Genomic DNA, 17,266 nt, shown 5'->3' with positions numbered 1-17,266 from the left:
CTTCCTTGGGCACTCCCCCCGACGCTATAATTTTGCATCTGGGTGGTAACGACTTGGTGCACCTAAATAGGAGGATCCTGATTGAAACAGTGCTGTCAGAGTCAGCATGGCTGGCCAGGCGCTGCCCCGGTACGGTTATTGTGTGGTCACACATGATACCAAGGCTTCAGTGGCGGGGAGGGGAATCAGTGAAGGCTCTCAATCACTCGGTCCAGAGGATTAATAATAAGATAGACAAGCTGTTTAGGACCCCCAGATTGCAAGTAATTGCTCATGGGTGCATAAAAGGGGATGTCTGCTACTTGCAGGATGGGGTACACCTTTCACATTTGGGGAACGAGTTATTCTTGGGCAACACTTTTGCTTGGCTGGAACGAATTCCATGGGGAGTCTGACCTTGTGTTTTGGAAGGGCCTGATAGTCGGTCTACTATGCAGGCCTGTGCGGTAAGGTCATCGGTTGGACAGACTAAATTGACTAATCTTTTGGGGCGCGTTATTAAGTGGGGCGCCCAGAGGGGAGGGACATGTGGCTCTCACCAGACTCCAGGGGCAGTTACAACCGGTTGGTTGGAACGGTGCGGGGCCAAAGGGGGGTTACGCTTTCCATTGGCTGGTTGGCCACCCCGCACGCGGGCGTAAGTAAGCTGCGCTGTCTGCATGGCCCCTTTATGGAGTAAGTCTTGAACGTATGGAGGTTGCCTGGGGGAAAGTACTTCCGGGTCAGCTGGGCCCCCTGCGCATGCGCACTCGGGTTGGGGTGCGCGGGACAATCTGGATTAAAGGGGGAGGGGCCAGCGTGTTGACCTTGCCGTAGGCCCAAAGGAATACGCAGAAATGTGATCAGCAATATGTTTAGACTAGGATAGGAACCTTATGTATTAGAGTTTTGTTAAAGCTAGGAATGAATCAAATGTACCGAATCCTGTCTTGGCATTTCTGCGTAATTGTATATTTGAGTACAAATATGTGTGTTTGTTAATAAATACGATCGGGGGTCAACGACCCCCTATTCCAAACAAAATGTTATATTGGTTTTTGTCACAGTAGAGGGGACGAGGGGGCGGTAGGCCGTACCGGACCATAGAGGAAGGCGGGGCCAGCATCGGCCCCGCCGCCATTATGGTGGCCGGCCGTGCCCCCCCGTATCTCGCACGTGTTGTTGGCCCCGCATTGGCTAGGGGCCATGCCCCGGAAGTGATTGGATCGCTTCCGGGTCATGGGAGGCTCCCCCGCACCCCGGAAGTGATCTGATCGCTTCCGGGGCGTGGGGGACCCTCTGGCACAAACCACTTTCATCTGGTAGATGGGACGACCCTTTAAAGCTGGGGGGAGTGCGAAGTGCAGTCTCTTGCTCTCTGCTCCCCTCGGCAGCACACCCGTTGCGTGTGCCCCCTCCCTCGGGAGGATATTTAACCCCTTTTTCCCCACCCACCGTCCCTGAGATAGATGTTTGTTGAAGCAAAGCATGGTTGATGTGTTTTTTCCACAGGGTGTCAATTATGAAGAGAAGTTGAATGTAAATGCCTTTTTGTCGTGTTTTAGGCGGTATTCCGGGTCGGGCGGTAAGGTCATCGGTTGGACAGACTAAATTGACTAATCTTTTGGGGCGCCTTATTAAGTGGGGCGCCCAAAGGGGAGGGACATGTGGCTCTCACCAGACTCCAGGGGCAGTTCCAACCAGTTGGTTGGAACGGTGTGGGGCCAAAGGGGGGTTACGCTTTCCATTGGCTGGTTGGCCACCCCGCACGCGGGTGTAAGTAAGCTGCGCTGTCTGCATGGCCCCTTTATGGAGAAAGTCTTGAACATATGGGGGTTGCCTGGGGGAAAGTACTTCTGGGTCAGCTGGGCCCCCTGTGCATGCGCACTCTGGTTGGGGTGCGCGGGACAATCTGGATTAAAGGGGGAGGGGCCAGCGTGTTGACCTTGCCGTAGGCCCAAAGGAATACGCAGAAATGTGATCAGCAATATGTTTAGACTAGGATAGGAATATTATGTATTAGAGTTTTGTTAAAGCTAGGAATGAATCAAATGTACCGAATCCTGTCTTGGCATTTCTGCGTAATTGTATATTTGAGTACAAATATGTGTGTTTGTTAATAAATACGATCGGAGTCAACGACCCCCTTTTCCAAACAAAATGTTATATTGGTTTTTGTCACAGTAGAGGGGACGAGGGGGCGGTAGGCCGTACCGGACCATATAGTTACAGACGAGACTAATATCTTGCTGTCAATGTGTAACTTTGAGTACCTGTCGTATAAATAATTAAGTGCAGTCTCATAAGGTGTCCCACTGCCTGCAACAGAGTGCCCATAGATATATCTGTGAACCAGTGGCCTCTGTTTCTTTCCTTTCCCCTTCCCCTTCTCTGCCACCCCTGTGCTTCTCCAGGATAGGTGCACATGAAGCTTGGAGTTGGGAGCTTACAGCATGTTGCCTCAGTGGAACAACCTGACCCAATATCAGAGACGGCTCTACAAGCAAAGACTAGTAGTAGTTGATGCAGACTCTTCTTTAGAGGAAAGTAGGTCCCATACAATGAAAACACAATGGCCAATGGAGAGTGCCTTGAAGGAGCCTCTCATTCTGGAACCCTTGTGGTCTACATCGGAGTATGGTAGAGAACTCAATGGACATAGTCCATTCTTCGGAGCACCAGAACAGCAGCGCTTTGTACCATCTGTTAGACTCAAGAGAGGGAGTCATTGCTGCGGGAGGAGACTGCCCACTGGACCGGGTCTGAGGTACTGATGCCGGGGCTCACTCCGTATGATGCTGCCACTTTCGGCCAAGCTTAGGGTCTTTTGTTTGTTGTACTCGTCTTCCCTCCGTTGGAGGCGGTGCGGGGTCTTGAGGGGGTACTCTTTCCTCCTCTAGGGGGTCTAACTAGTTCCAATTATATAGGGGCGACAGGCACACTGCAAGTTGGGGGGGCTGTCTGGGCTCATGCAGGGGTGCAGGGAGGGGGGAGTTTTGTTGGGGCGGTTGGGTTGGGGTGGGGTATTGTTCATTTGTACCACAAGGCAAAAGTATTGTTGTGCTATTCCTAAAGTGCTCTCGGGGGGACGATTGACCGCTTTCGGTTATGATGGGGGGTAGGGGACTGAGTCTTTTGTCCTGGAATGTTAATGGACTGGGGGACAGGATAAAACGGGGTGTGGTCCTGCAGTTCCTGAAACGAATTTCACCTGATATAGTTTTTCTGCAGGAGACACACCTCATTGGCAACTCCTTTCGTGTCATGAATCGACGGGGCTACCTCCTTCTGGCCCATTCGGGCTTCACGTCTGGTTCAAGGGGTGTGGGCATTATGGCTAAAACCTTGCTCCCATTGGAAGTTGATGAGGTGCTCCATGATGACAGGGGACGTTACACGGTTCTGGTGGGTAGAATGGAGGGCAGAGTGATTGTTTTTGTTTCTGTCTATGTCCCGCCAGGGTTGCAAACGACTACTTTTGCGGATCTGGGGCGCCTCCTCCTTGGCCTTCCGGAGGGGATTCTAGTGGTTGGGGGGGATTTTAACGCTGTGGTTTCCGGAATTGAGGACCGTCACCCCCCTAGGGATCTCCCCCGTGCCCAAGCGTGGTTGTCTGGCCTCTTGGATACCTTGGGGCTGGTGGATTGTTGGCATTTGAAACACCCCACACAGAAACAGTACACCTTTCATTCCGGGGCCCACGGCAATCTCTCAAGGCTAGATTATGTCCTGGTGCCGGCGGCGCATGCGGGGAGGATCGGGGAGGTGCGCCATTTGGCGCGGGGTATTTCGGACCACTCCCCGCTCCTGTTGCACTTCGACATTCTCCCGAGGGGGGAGGGTAGGGTGGTCCCGATTAATCCCTGGTACCTGCGTGACCCCACCATTCGCGCAGAGTTGGTTAAATCCCTTACGCGATATTTTGACGACAATGTGGGGTCTGTGTCATCGGCGGTCTCTCTGTGGGAGGCATTCAAGACGGTACTCCGGGGGGAGGCCCTGTCCCTTATTTCCCATTCCCGGAAGCGCGAGCGGGAGGAGGTGACCCGTGTTGAAACTGAGATAACCGAGTTGGAGGGTGATCTAGAATGGGGGGTGACGGATGACAAATTACATGTTCTCCGACTCAAGCAGGCGGCCTATAAGGCCCTCGTCACGGAGGCGGCCAGGGGTCTCAGTAGAGAGCAACAGGGGAGACTGTATGATGTGGGTGATAAGGCTGGGAAATTGATTGCGTGGCTGGATAAAAAGGAGAGAGCGAGTCGAGTTGTCCCGTCGATTGAGAAACTGGATGGTGTGTGTGTCACTGAACCGGGAGAAATTGTTGATTGCTTCGCTGAATATTTCCGTGGGGTGTATTCCCCGGTGTCCTCCCGCTCGGAAGAGGATTCCCATGCCCTGCTCAGGGATATCGCGCTGCCTTCCCTTTCGGAGGAGGACAGAGTGTCGTTGGACGCCGCCCCAACATCTGAGGAAATTGCCCTCGCCATACGTTCGGTCGCTTCCGGCAAGGCCATGGGTCCTAATGGTCTTCCTATCGAATTGTACAAGCTGCGACCGGATACGCTGGCGCCGCATCTCCGTGCTATGTTCCTCGCTGCCCGTTCGGCGGGTTCCCTCCCGCTAGACCAGCGTCTGGCTACTATCGTGGTAATTCACAAGGAGGGGAGGCCGCGGGACCGGGTCACGTCCTACAGGCCCATTTCGCTGCTGAATGCGGAACCCAAAATTCTCGCCAAGGTGTTGGCCAATCGGCTGGTTGGCGTGGTGTGCGATCTGATTCACCAGGATCAGTCCGGTTTTATCCCTCATCGCAACACTGCGTTCAACCTGCGGCGCTTGCATGGGGTGCTTGCGCGTGTCCCGTTCATACGGGAGCCGGCCATTTTGGCGTCCCTGGACGCCACTATGGTGTTTGACACACTTGAGTGGCCATATATTTGGGCGACGCTGGCGAAGTTTGGGTTTGGCCCGGGATTCATCGGTTGGGTGAAATTGTTGTATTCCGGACCGCTGGCGCAGGTGGCTGTAAACGGTAGAGTGTCGGCCCCGTTTGAGCTGGGCAGGGGCACGCGGCAGGGCTGCCCGTTATCGCCCCTCCTCTTCGCGCTTGCCTTGGAGCCCCTGGCGGAGTGGCTGCGGTGGCATCCTTCTATCCGTGGTCTCCGATGGACCCCCGAGTATGAGGACCGCGTATCTCTTTACGCTGATGATATTCTTTTGTACCTGGCTTCCCCGCGTAAATCGCTGATAGTACTGGTTGATGTATTGCACTCATTTGGCCTCAACTCCGGCCTAGTCATCAATTGGGCTAAATCTTGTGTGTATGTCCTCTCTGGGGAGGCTCCTATCCTTCCGCGGGGTTGTCCTATCCAGATTGCCCCGCGGGGATTTAGGTACCTGGGTATCTTCATTACCCTGGACGCGGAGGCCCGGTATAAACAGAACTTGCTTCCCCCCCTCCAGCGCCTGAAGAATGATGTCGCGCGTTGGAGGCGCTTGCCGCTTTCGCCGATCGGCCGGGCGGCATTGTTTAAGATGATGTCGCTGCCACGTTTCCTGTACGCCTTACAGAACACAATGGACGTTGTCCCGGTGCACTACTTTCGCGAGGTGGAGAGTTTGCAGCGCCGCCTGTTCTGGGAGGGTAGACCGCGTATCGCCCTGGCGAAGCTGACGCTCCCGTGGTACGACGGGGGGGGTTGCCCTCCCAGACATCAAGCGATATTACTGGGCCTCCCAGCTGGCTGCGATAAATCACGGCCTTTACGGGCCCGCTCTAAACCCGGCCTTTGAGATGGATAAAATGTTACTGCCGGGCGGCGACTATAATCGGGCGCTTTATTCTAGCTCGCTCGACACATGTCTGACGGGCCCCACGCGGGTCATGGTGCGAGTGTGGCACGCGGCTAACTTGGCGATGGGGTGGAAGGATCATTTGACCCGGGCGACGCCACTATACGCATCTGAGCGGCTGGGCTCCCTGTGGACCTCGAAGGGCTTTGAGAAGTGGGACATGATAGGCATCAGCAGGGTGGGCGATTTCTGGACGAGGGGGGGATTCAAAATGTTCGATCTGCTGCAGACGGAATTCCAGTTGCAGGACAGGGAGAACTTTCGATATATGCAGATCCGTCATGCGTTGTGCTCCGTATTTCCAGACGTTGCCTCCATCCCGGAGTACTCCCCTCTGGAGGATAGAGTGCTAGATGGGCATGTACCGGACGGCACGATTTCATTAATTTACAAAAAACTCATCAATGATCGCTCGGGACTGCTTACTGGCCTTCGTGAGGCGTGGGGGGCTGATGGATTGGAGCTGGATGACGAGGACTGGGTGTCTGCGGTGGCCTCCCCGAAAGAGGTGGCCATACCGGCTCGCCTTCGCTTCGTCCAGCTCAAGATACTCCATAGGGTCTATGTTACGGGGCCGAGTCTGATGCGTATGGGCTATGCTGTGGACGGGTTGTGTAAGCGTGGGTGTGGTTCTTTGGGGACCTTTCTCCATATATTGTGGAATGCCCTGAGGTGGCGCGATTCTGGCGTAGTGTGCACGAGGTTTTGCAGGCAGTTACGCATGTGCCGCTGCTACCCGAGGCGAGGAGATGTCTCCTGAATGTGTGGGAGCCAACCGACTACTCAGTGCCGCAGACGTGGTGGGTGACTCTGGGATATATGGTGGCCAAGCGTGATATTGCGCAATTGTGGGGCTCCCAGAGGTCACCGACTGTCTCGGCGTGGAAGGACAACATGGATTGGTGTATGTTTCGGGAAAAGGTGGTGTATGTTGCGAGAGGTAAGCCTGGGAAATGGGTGAAAGTGTGGGGCCCCTGGAACGCCTACCGTGGGGGAATCTGTACCCCGCCGCTGATGCCTGATCCGTCACCGGCCCCGTCTCCTTAGCTTGCTTGTCTTCCTGGTTCTGGGCATTGAGTTCACTTTGTCTCCGTCCTGACCTATCCCCCCCCTTGATATTCCTGTGGATCGGTAGGGTCCCCCCCAGGGGAGCACGTGCTATTGTTTCAGATTGTGGTTTGCCTTGTGGACTTGTTTCTGCGTTTTTTATATATAAAATGAAACCGTTGTGTGGGGTCCGGATGGTGTGGCTGCCAACGCTTCTTTCAACTCCTGTGATCTCTCTTCTGCCGCAGCGTGTGTTCTACTGTTTGTATTATATGCTCTTTCTGTTTGCTAGCGGCCGGCCTGAAGGTTGTAGGCCCATCTTTGTATATCTTTTGGATTCTGTAATAAACGGTTTCAAAAAAAAAAAAGAGGGAGTCATTCACCTGGGCACTCATGGACAATGGAAGAAGGGCTGACCTGGGGTCTGGGGATGAAGTCAGGATTCAAGGTGGCTTCAAGATTCTTCACTGAGTTTGAAGACGATGGCGGGCGACCGTGGGCCAGAAGCCTCCGTGAGGCGCCCATACATGGCACAATTCTGCATGCCAAGGTTTCAGTGCTGCTGGAGCGGCGGTTTAGGTGATTTCAATACATCCAGCCCTTGCTCTGCTAACAAAGTCCTGTTAAAAAATACAACTGTTGTCACTGGGTAAAACATTACATGATAGAAAAGTCGAGAAAATTGCGAAAGCGCTGTATGGGCGATTTCAGCGAAGGGAGCTGGAAATTGGCAAAATACAAATTTCCAGGTGAACGTCCGCGCAGCCTGCATACCCTTGTGTCCCACTCCACAAACAATCTGAATGATAGCTGAAAATGGCACAGCGATTTTGCAGCACTGTTTAACTTGTGGAATTATTTAAACTAACAGCAAGTTAAATACCACCATGAAAGCAAGTCCCAGAGAAAAATAATTCACTCCATCTCATCATATCTAAACTGCTGCAAATGACTTTCCCCATAGCGGAGCGCAATTTCAGGTATGGCTAATCTGACTTTATTATGCACAATTGTTCATGAGAGTATAATCACCGAATGAAGAGTGCTTAATAAGATTGATCCAATTCAGCTGAAGGGGGCTATGGGTAATAGAGTGGTGGAGCATGCGGAGTTTCACATTTTATCTAGGCTCTTTTTCTATGGTGGATACATTTGCATGCCACAATATGATAGGTCCCATTGTTCATTCACCGCTTTCATTTACTGATGCAGAGCCAGATTATATCCAGTTAAAAGAAAAAATGTACCTGTCAGTTACTACCTGTGTCCCGATGAAAGAATTTATTTATTTTCCTACGAATGTTTATGCAGCCAATTATCAATCAGAAATCTTTGGGATGGAGGCTCAAAAAGTAACACAATACTCAGCACTCTGTGGGATGTATAGATACACATCAAAATGTATAACGCAATAAGTTCATATATAGATAATATCCAGAGATATATACATTAGTCCCATTATGTCCAAAGGTTCACATCCGTCTCCAATCAACAGTATGGTACAATCCAAGATGCTACAAAAGTTTAATCAATAGTAAATCCTTTATTTGAGAGTTAATCTTAAAATACAAATTTGTTTGTAGCTAAGAATGATTATTCAAAGTCTTTTCATATTGAATGATCATTGCTGGCTTCATACAAATTAGTATTTTAAGATGAGCTCTCAAATAAAGAATTGATTAAACTTGTGGACCATCTTAAATTCTCCCATACTTTTGATTGGAGACGGTTGTGGAACCTTTGGACATAATAGGACTAATGTATATATCTCTGGATATTATCTATATATGAATTTATTGCGTTATACATTTTGATTTGCATCCCTACATCCCACAGTTGAGTTGTGTTATGCTGAGATTGTTTCTCTGATGAAGGGGCTGTGGTGGCGGTGCTCCTAGACTCTTGCACTTGTGTTGTCACTTACCATTGATAGTATATAAGTAATGGTGATATGGTATGTGCAGCGTTCTCTGTTTGCCTCAGCCATCGTGTGTAAATTATTTATGGAGGCCCATAAAAACGTCTACGAGTGATAGGCTTGTACCTAAAATGTACAACTATGAATTTCTTTTTGGAATTCACAAAAAATCAACAGATCTGTGCTGGGAAACATAACAATAGAGAATATTTCTAAGCAAACTCCTACTTCTCCTAGTCATATTCCTACAGACCCTAACAGACAATCTGAAATGTTTTTGTGTATTTCGCTCTGTTTTTCCCACTTGTCAAACACGAATGAATGTGTCCCTTCCTGCCCATAAACAATCACAAATGGCCATTTGAAACGTCTATGCGTGCTGCATTGTGCAGCACGCCTAGAAGTTGCAAATCGTCATTTTTTTAATCATTCATGGTGATTTGCTGTTTCTATGTGTGCTGCACAATGCAGCACACATAAAGGAGAAATAAAGCATTTCTCCTATTTTCTCCATGTTAAGACCAGGTTTTCACTGGTCTTAATTTTGGCGCAGTCTCCTAATTGCGCTACCCTTGTAAATAGAGGGCAGTGTCAAAATCAATGGGTGTTGCGACAGAACACCCACCGCAACACCCATTGCCCACCCCTTTCTTACTAAGTATAGCGTGAACGGGTGGCTTATTTACAAGGTGGCGTTAGGCTGAACGCTGCCTTGTAAATAAGGCAAAGCCCCTATCGCCATAGGAATGTAATTAAAAGTGACGTTCCTATGGCGATAGGGGCTTGTAAATATGCCCCTCTGTGGATGTACTTGAAAACCTTGAGGGTGTTTCCAATATACCCACAGCCCATTTGCCGACTGTGACCTTTGAATTCCCATTTAGCACCCCTTCCTTAAACGTACAGCTGCAGCAAATTCAGCCACCTAGTTGTTCATCACAGTAAGGAGACACCTTTACCTATGTACTGACATATGCTGATTCTGTAACTCAGGGTCTGTTATCTGCACTCTCAGAAGAAATTTAAGTGAACAAACGTTCTGCAAATTGAGCAGTGGCACCCCTTGACAACATGTGAATGCAAGGTCAGTCAATTTCAACAAATAATTTTAGGAAAGGTGTTTTAACTTTCCATGGGTCTGAATTGAAAGCAGATTTTTGGCCACACATTTATACTGCAGACAGAAGATCATTTCTAGGTATATTAAAGTACTAGCAAAATGGAATTTCGCCATATTTATACAAACTTTGCTCTGGTGCAAAAAAGGAGGAATGTCGCCGACGCACTGATTTTGTTCCATAAATATTGAGTAATTGAATAATTATCTTACAGAAAGATTTTCACAACAAAACAAAAATTGAGAGGGTGGAGAACCATTGAAAAAAAGAGCCATGTTTGTGAAATAATTAGTGTGAGTGTTACACTGATTAACTGAGATAACCTGCAGCAACATTATTTTACTTCATGTTTTCTAGCCAACGAGTAAATAAGCACAAATTGTGCTTTAAAATTGCTCTATTCCCAATTAAAGAAGCACGGTCAAAATAACGCAAAGTCTATTTCTGCCACTTTTGCCCAGGTGAAAAACCTGAGTTTGGAGAAAATTCTTATTAGTTCGTCTCCAATTGGGCAAGCATCGTAAACGGTGCAAAAGGCACATTTTCCATGTTTTTTTACAACCCTGTAGCCGCTTACGTAATACAGCGCACTGGCCACAAAGAGAGGCTTGGCGGCTCTCTCTCTGTGACCTTTTGCGTCCCGACACTTCTCCATGCTTGAAATTGCTGGAGTGTAATTGTATGATAATAATAATCATAGAAGCAGTGCTCGCTCTCTCCCTCCGAAGCTGTCATGCGGTGTGCCTGGATTGCCGCTCAGAATGTGGCAGCAGGGGCATGTGTGCGTCTGCGAGCACTGACTGCAAAGTGCGCTGCCATCCTGCCTGGGTAAAGGCCCTATATAAATGCAAATCACTGTTGTCTTTATCTTATTGCATTTTTGAGATAAATTAAACGTGTGGCTATCCCGGACAGAATGCAGCAATCATACGACCAGATAGCCACAGAAAACAAGATTAAAACCATCGGTATATTATCTCCAGAATACAAAAGAGAAAAAAAGAAAATGTTATAAGTACATAGGCTAGGTCGTAATATGCCTCCCATTGAAATGTAGTTCGGTGTCTAATACTATTACACGCTTTCAAGATATATACTGGTAAAAGAAATCAAGTTATAGACTGGAGCGTCCAAAGAATTATATATGCTCGATTGATTTGCATAATTAGCATTTTTTGATGTGTTAGAAGTCAAAAGGCAGATTCGTAAAGGCATAAAGTTAGACTCATAGGCCACATCTACTGAAAAGGATGCATAGGATTTTGCACAGCATATGCCATCTTGGCTTATAAGTAAGGTGTGGTTATGTGTAGTGTTCATGTACAATGGCGTCTTACACCCATTACTAATTCTCCAACAAATCCAGCCTCCTCTCACTGCCTTAATTTGCATCACCAGCTCTCAGCATTGAAGCACGGGTACCTCAAGGACCAATCATTGCTCCACTCCTTACCAATGCTTACCTCAGCCCACTAATGGATCTCCTTGAACCCTTCAGCCTGCCTGGCCTGCTACACATTCATGGACAACACCATGATAACCCCAAAACTGGAAACCAAAGAAAGTTGGAGAGCTCAGGAATAGATCACAGTTTCGGAGCTATGAATCAATGGACACTGATAAATCATTTTAAACTTAACTGATCAAAAACTGAGACCCTGACATGCAGAGATTGGAAGGAATCTTATCTGTTGTAATCAACTTTCAAGAACCAGTGCATGACACATAATGCCATCCACGGCAGAGGCCCAGCCATCACCCACCAAAAGCTCAAAATATATCCACAGTAAGGATTTGCAAACTGACTAACAGAAGCCAGTAATACGCAGGCCACCCTCCGGAAAGCCAAATTGGCCAGGAGGCATGATGTGCCAAATGGTTCTCAGAAGACCTAAAATCAGCCAAACTCGAACTCGGTTGTGCTGAACGTAAATGGCAGAATAATTATTCCCCTGACAAATAGGAAGTTTACTTACTACACCTCAAAGAATATAAAAACATAATCATACAAGCTAAATCCACCTTATATCATAAACTCTACAAACAAGTCTAAGGAAATTTTCAGAATTGTGTCCGAATTAATCCTGACAAAGGGACCTACACAGAATTTAAGTGTATCCCTTAATTCCTTCTTTATTGACACAATCACGACAAAAGATAGCATCTCCCTAAATACTTTCCCCTATGCAACATTTATTGAAGACAAAAACTGACTACAATGTCCTAGCTTCCCACTATCAGCAAGGATTGCCTCATGGACCTGCTGACCAAAGTAAAATCGGTCTATCCCAATGATACTTGCCATCCGAAGATCTTAAAAGCAGTTTTTTCCCTTTTCCCTGACCCAGCCATACCCCTCCTTAACCAATCCCTGAGCCAATGCATGGTGCCTAAAATGTAAAGGAGCCCATGACTGAACGGAGGGTTATCAGAATGTATTGTAGGACATTGGACAGCATTGAAAAGTTTATAGTAATGGTCATTATGTCACTGTAAGATAAAAGGAGATGTCAGGCGCAGCAGAGGCTCACTTTGTAGCTGGTTACAGGAGCTAGACATAAAGAAGCAGAGTATCTGGAATGTGTGATAAATGGGCAGAACAGGTCACTGGGAGATGTCTGGTGGACGGCATCCACCGCCCTCAAGTGTAATCCACACTGGGTGCTAAGTTTGGAAATGGGGGGAGGGGGGGGTGTTATCTAACTGAAGTTCAGACAAGCCAAAGGGAACCGGCTATGGCCTGGGAGGGGGGTGGAATTAGAGTAAAAAGTTTGTCAGCAAGCAGAACTTTTTATTCTTATAAGTGTAAGTGCAGTTCAGAAGGAAAGTTATGAAAAGTGGACGTCAAGCATAGGGGCAAAAATGTAGGAAATGGCTGATACTCCGGGCACTAATGCCTGCAACCACATCAAGTTCCTGACATAGAACGTCAGAGGTCTTAATGACCATAGGAAAATACGTAAAATAGTTGTCTATTAAGAACGACATCGCATAGATGTGGCTGTACTTCAGGAGACACATCTTCTACTTCCAAGCGTTTTAACTCCCAGGGGAATGCGAAGGACATGCTTAGCTTCCGGGTTTACGTCTCACACAAGAGGGGTTTTGGTCTGGGTGGGCAGGAACTCTAGAGTGAGACTACAAGAAATCGAAATTGATAAAGGTGGCAGATTTGTAATAGCCAGATGCTATAAAGAGAATTTTGAGATGTTACTGGTTGGTGTATACGGTCCAAATCCTGATGACCCCCAATTTTATCATGCTTTACATGCTAAAATTTCAACATAGACTACAATGAGAACTATGGACAGTCTTCCAATGTCCAGCCGGACAGAGGAACATTTATTTAAAACAGTGCGAAAAGATTTAAACAAGGTAAAGACAACGAAACAGGTGAAACAAGGGCACAATCCTGAATCGAGCCTGACAAAAGGGAAAAAAATGGAAAAAAATGAGAAGGAAACAAAATAGCAAGCAAAGACTTCAGGAGCAAATGGTGGCTTACAGTGTGTTACAATCTAAAGTAAGCTCAAGCCAACAGTAACCACAATGTAATTTACACAATGGATGTATTGCGGAAAAGTCGACGTTTCGATCCCTAGCTCCTTATGCAATGGGATCATCCTCAAGACAGAACAATACATAATTTGCCTGATTTAGTTTCGACGCCTTACGGAATGGCTTATGGTGTGCCAAACACGGGAGAAATATCCAAAAGTGATGTAAGGACCCACCTTTAATGAAGAATTAATTGAACATGGTCTAGGAGGTAGAATTCATGCTCAGAGGCCCAGATGAGGCTTCAAGGAACTACCGGACGTCCTCTCCCGTCTTTTTGAGACTCCATTGTGCTTCGTAGACACTAGCAGCCATTACCTGTTGCTTAGTATCCCGTTTCACTCCAACAGACGGCCGGCCCATCTGGGCCTCTGAACATGAATTCTACCTCCTAGACCATGTTCAATTAATTCTTCATTAAAGGTGGGACCTTACATCACTTTTGGATATTACTCCCGTGTTTGGCACACCATAAGCCATTCCGTAAGGCATCGAAACTAAATCAGGCAAATTATGTATTGTTCTGTCCTGAGGATGATCCCATTGCATTAGGAGCTAGGGATTGAAACGTCGACTTTTCTAACAGTACCGCAATCCATCCATTGTGTAAATTACATTGTGGTTACTGTTGGCTTGAGCTTACTTTAGATTGTAACACACTGTAAGCCACCATTTGCTCCTGAAGTCTTTGCCTGCTATTTTGTTTCCTTCTAATTTCTTTCCCTTTTTTTCCCTTTTGTCAAGCTCGATACAGGATTGTGCCCTTGTTTCACTTGTTTCGTTGTCTTTACCTTGTTTAAATCTTTTCGTACTGTTTTAAATAAATGTTCCTCTGTCCGGCTGGACATTGGAAGACTGTCCATAGTTCTCATTGTAGTCTATGCTGAAATGTTTTTCATTATCTACACCTAAGCCAAGGACCGTTGTTCGCTCTAAATAAGTAATTACCCGAGGTCCTAAGCTACCCGATCGGGTCCCCTTGTTATTTACACTGTTACATGCTAAAATAGCGCCAAACTCGCATATGCACCAATTACGGGGCGGGGATTTCAACTGCACGCAAGACCCAGAATTAGATAGGTCCAGAGGGCCTCAGAGACGCCCCTCCAACGCAGCTGGAACCAACGCTGCTAGAAGCATAGCAGCAATTGCAGAAGCAGAGGATTTGGTGGATGTTTGGAGAACTAGAGCACCCAAAAGAGGGACTATACGCATTATTCTACAGTGCATGACACCCACATTAGAATTGATTATTGGTTTGCATCACAAGAGATCATGTCCAGCATCATTGATTGCTCCCACATGGCACGTACAATTTTCATATCACTCGCCAGTCATGATCAGCATGGCTGTAGATGGCCTGCAGAGGAGGAAGTGTTCGTGGTGATTTCCACAATACTCCTTACTGGACCACGTGTTTCGCAAAGAGCTGGGAGATGCAATAGACAAATTCTTTGCCACAAACCTAGGCAGTGTGCCCAGGATGTGCACCATCTGGGAGACATTTAAAGTCTATATTACGGGCTTGACCATAGCAAAGCATGCTGGAGTCCTTAAGGCGATTCGGACACAGCTACGAGAGGGAGGGGGCGCAAATACAAGAGCAGATAGATGAATACAATGAGCTTGCAGCTATGGAAGTTAAACACCTCAGTAAATATGCAACGGCATTGATATATGCAGAAGGGGAGAGGTCCAGCTCAACTCTCGCTGAACTTACACGGCCCCCTACGGGAGAAAATGAGATATCACAGATAAAGGATGGCCCTATGCCACCAACCATGAGAGAGGCTATTTTGATTACTATCCTCAAGCCTGGGAAGCAACCAGATCACTGTGCCTCATATAGGCCTCTGACACTGCTCAACACAGATGCTAAACTATATGCCAAGATCCAAGCGAATAGGCTGGCCCCTCTGTTACCAAAATTGATGGGACTTGAGCAGACTGGGTTTGTCCCGAGCCGCTCCCTTACATGTAACCTAAGAACTTTATTTGACTTCATAGCTCGCATAGACAATAAGATAAAGGCAGCAGCTCTCTTTATAGATATGGAGAATGCTTTTGAGTCCATAGAATGGTGTTTTCTCTATGTAGTCCTCAACAGAGTGGGTGTGGGAGAAATCTTCCTCAAACCTATTCAGGTGCTATATGCAAATCCCATAGCGTGTGTCCGGATAAACGGAGTTCTCTCCCCGGTGGCTGCAATCACAAGAGGTACCAGACAGGGATGCCCGTTCTCACCACTATTGTAGGCCTTAGTGGCGAGCCACTGATGTGCGTCATGCAGGAATACCATGCGCATAGGGGGATTCAATCCCCACGTTATAACTTAGTCATAGCTGCCTATGCAGATGACACGTTGTTATATATACATAATCCAGAACACAATTTGCAACCACTGTTAAAGGAGGTGACACTATTTGAACAACATTCTGGCCTACAGATTAATTGGCATGAATCTATAATGTTCCCCCTTACTCCGTCAACGACGCAGGTTGGTACAGACTACCCCATTGAATGGACTACGGAAGTGGTCCAGGAAAATTATGGGCGAGCAACGCAGAAACTAAAAGAGTCCTTGACAAATGGATAAGGCTCCCACTGTCCCTATTGGGTCACATAGCTATAAAGAAAATGATAGTACTGCCTCACTTTCAGTTCTTGTTTGCTAATATCCCCATTATACTACCAAAGTCCTTTTTTCAAAACATTAGAACGCAAATGATACGCTTAACTTGGGCAGGGAAGAACCTGAGAGTTCAATGGGACACTCTCATAAAACCATATGCGAATGGGGGCCTAAACGTCCCGGATCTAGTAAGGTATTACAGGGCCACCCAGGTGTTACACACCCACTATTGGATACATGGACCTGGGATTTACCTCAATTGCACATTGTAAGAAACGCTGTTACACCCAGGCCACCTCCCGAGAGTGTTGGTGAGTGTGCCAGGGGCACCCCACATATAATAGACCCGATAGCCTGTACTAGGACTCAACTGCAAAATGTGGGCAAGACGCAGAGGATTCAACTTATGTACACACCCAAATGGCTAATAGAGTGGTGAGGCTGGTTGCCTATGGGAAATGGATGGGTGGTTAAGCAAACACTCCACAAATTAAAATTTGAGCAAATGGGGAATTTCTTTCACAAGGAAGTAATTAAAAAGTGCGAGCAAGTGCTGGCTCATGATTCCCAAACCACTGCCTAGATGTATACAATTATCACAGAATGCGTCACGCTATTGGTGAGTTTCTGGGGGACGGGCTAGCGGAACCACTGGAATGGAAGACACTAACTTACTTAATGCAGGCGACTTCCCTGCAAAGAGGCGTCACAGCACTATATGCACTAAACCGAGCTACTTATGCAGCTTCCCCATTAAAAACACAGGTGGAATGGCAAGTTGACAGGGGTGTGGAAGAAGCACAGTGGGCTAGATGCTATGCTAATACAAAATCTATTTCTCAAAATGGGAGGCATAAGCTTACACACTATAAATATCTTTATAGTGTATATTATACACCCACCAGATTACATAAGTATGGCTTACTTGATAATGATAGATGCCAGAGGTGCGGGCAGTGAATGCAGGGTTCACACATTTGGCGTGGGAATGCCCAGGGATACGGGACGTCTGGAAGGACATATATGGTATATTAACACAGGTGCTTGCATTCCCAATCCCAGAGACACCGCTGGTTGCATTACTGGGGTATGACAAAGATATACATAAATGGAGACGTAAACTGGCGGCTATCTGCCTCCTACTGGCTAAACGGAGAA

Source organism: Triturus cristatus, chromosome 2_1 (genome assembly GCF_964204655.1).
Source record: "Triturus cristatus chromosome 2_1, aTriCri1.1, whole genome shotgun sequence".
NCBI lineage: Eukaryota > Metazoa > Chordata > Amphibia > Caudata > Salamandridae > Triturus > Triturus cristatus.
Note: the sequence above shows the minus strand (reverse complement) of the source record.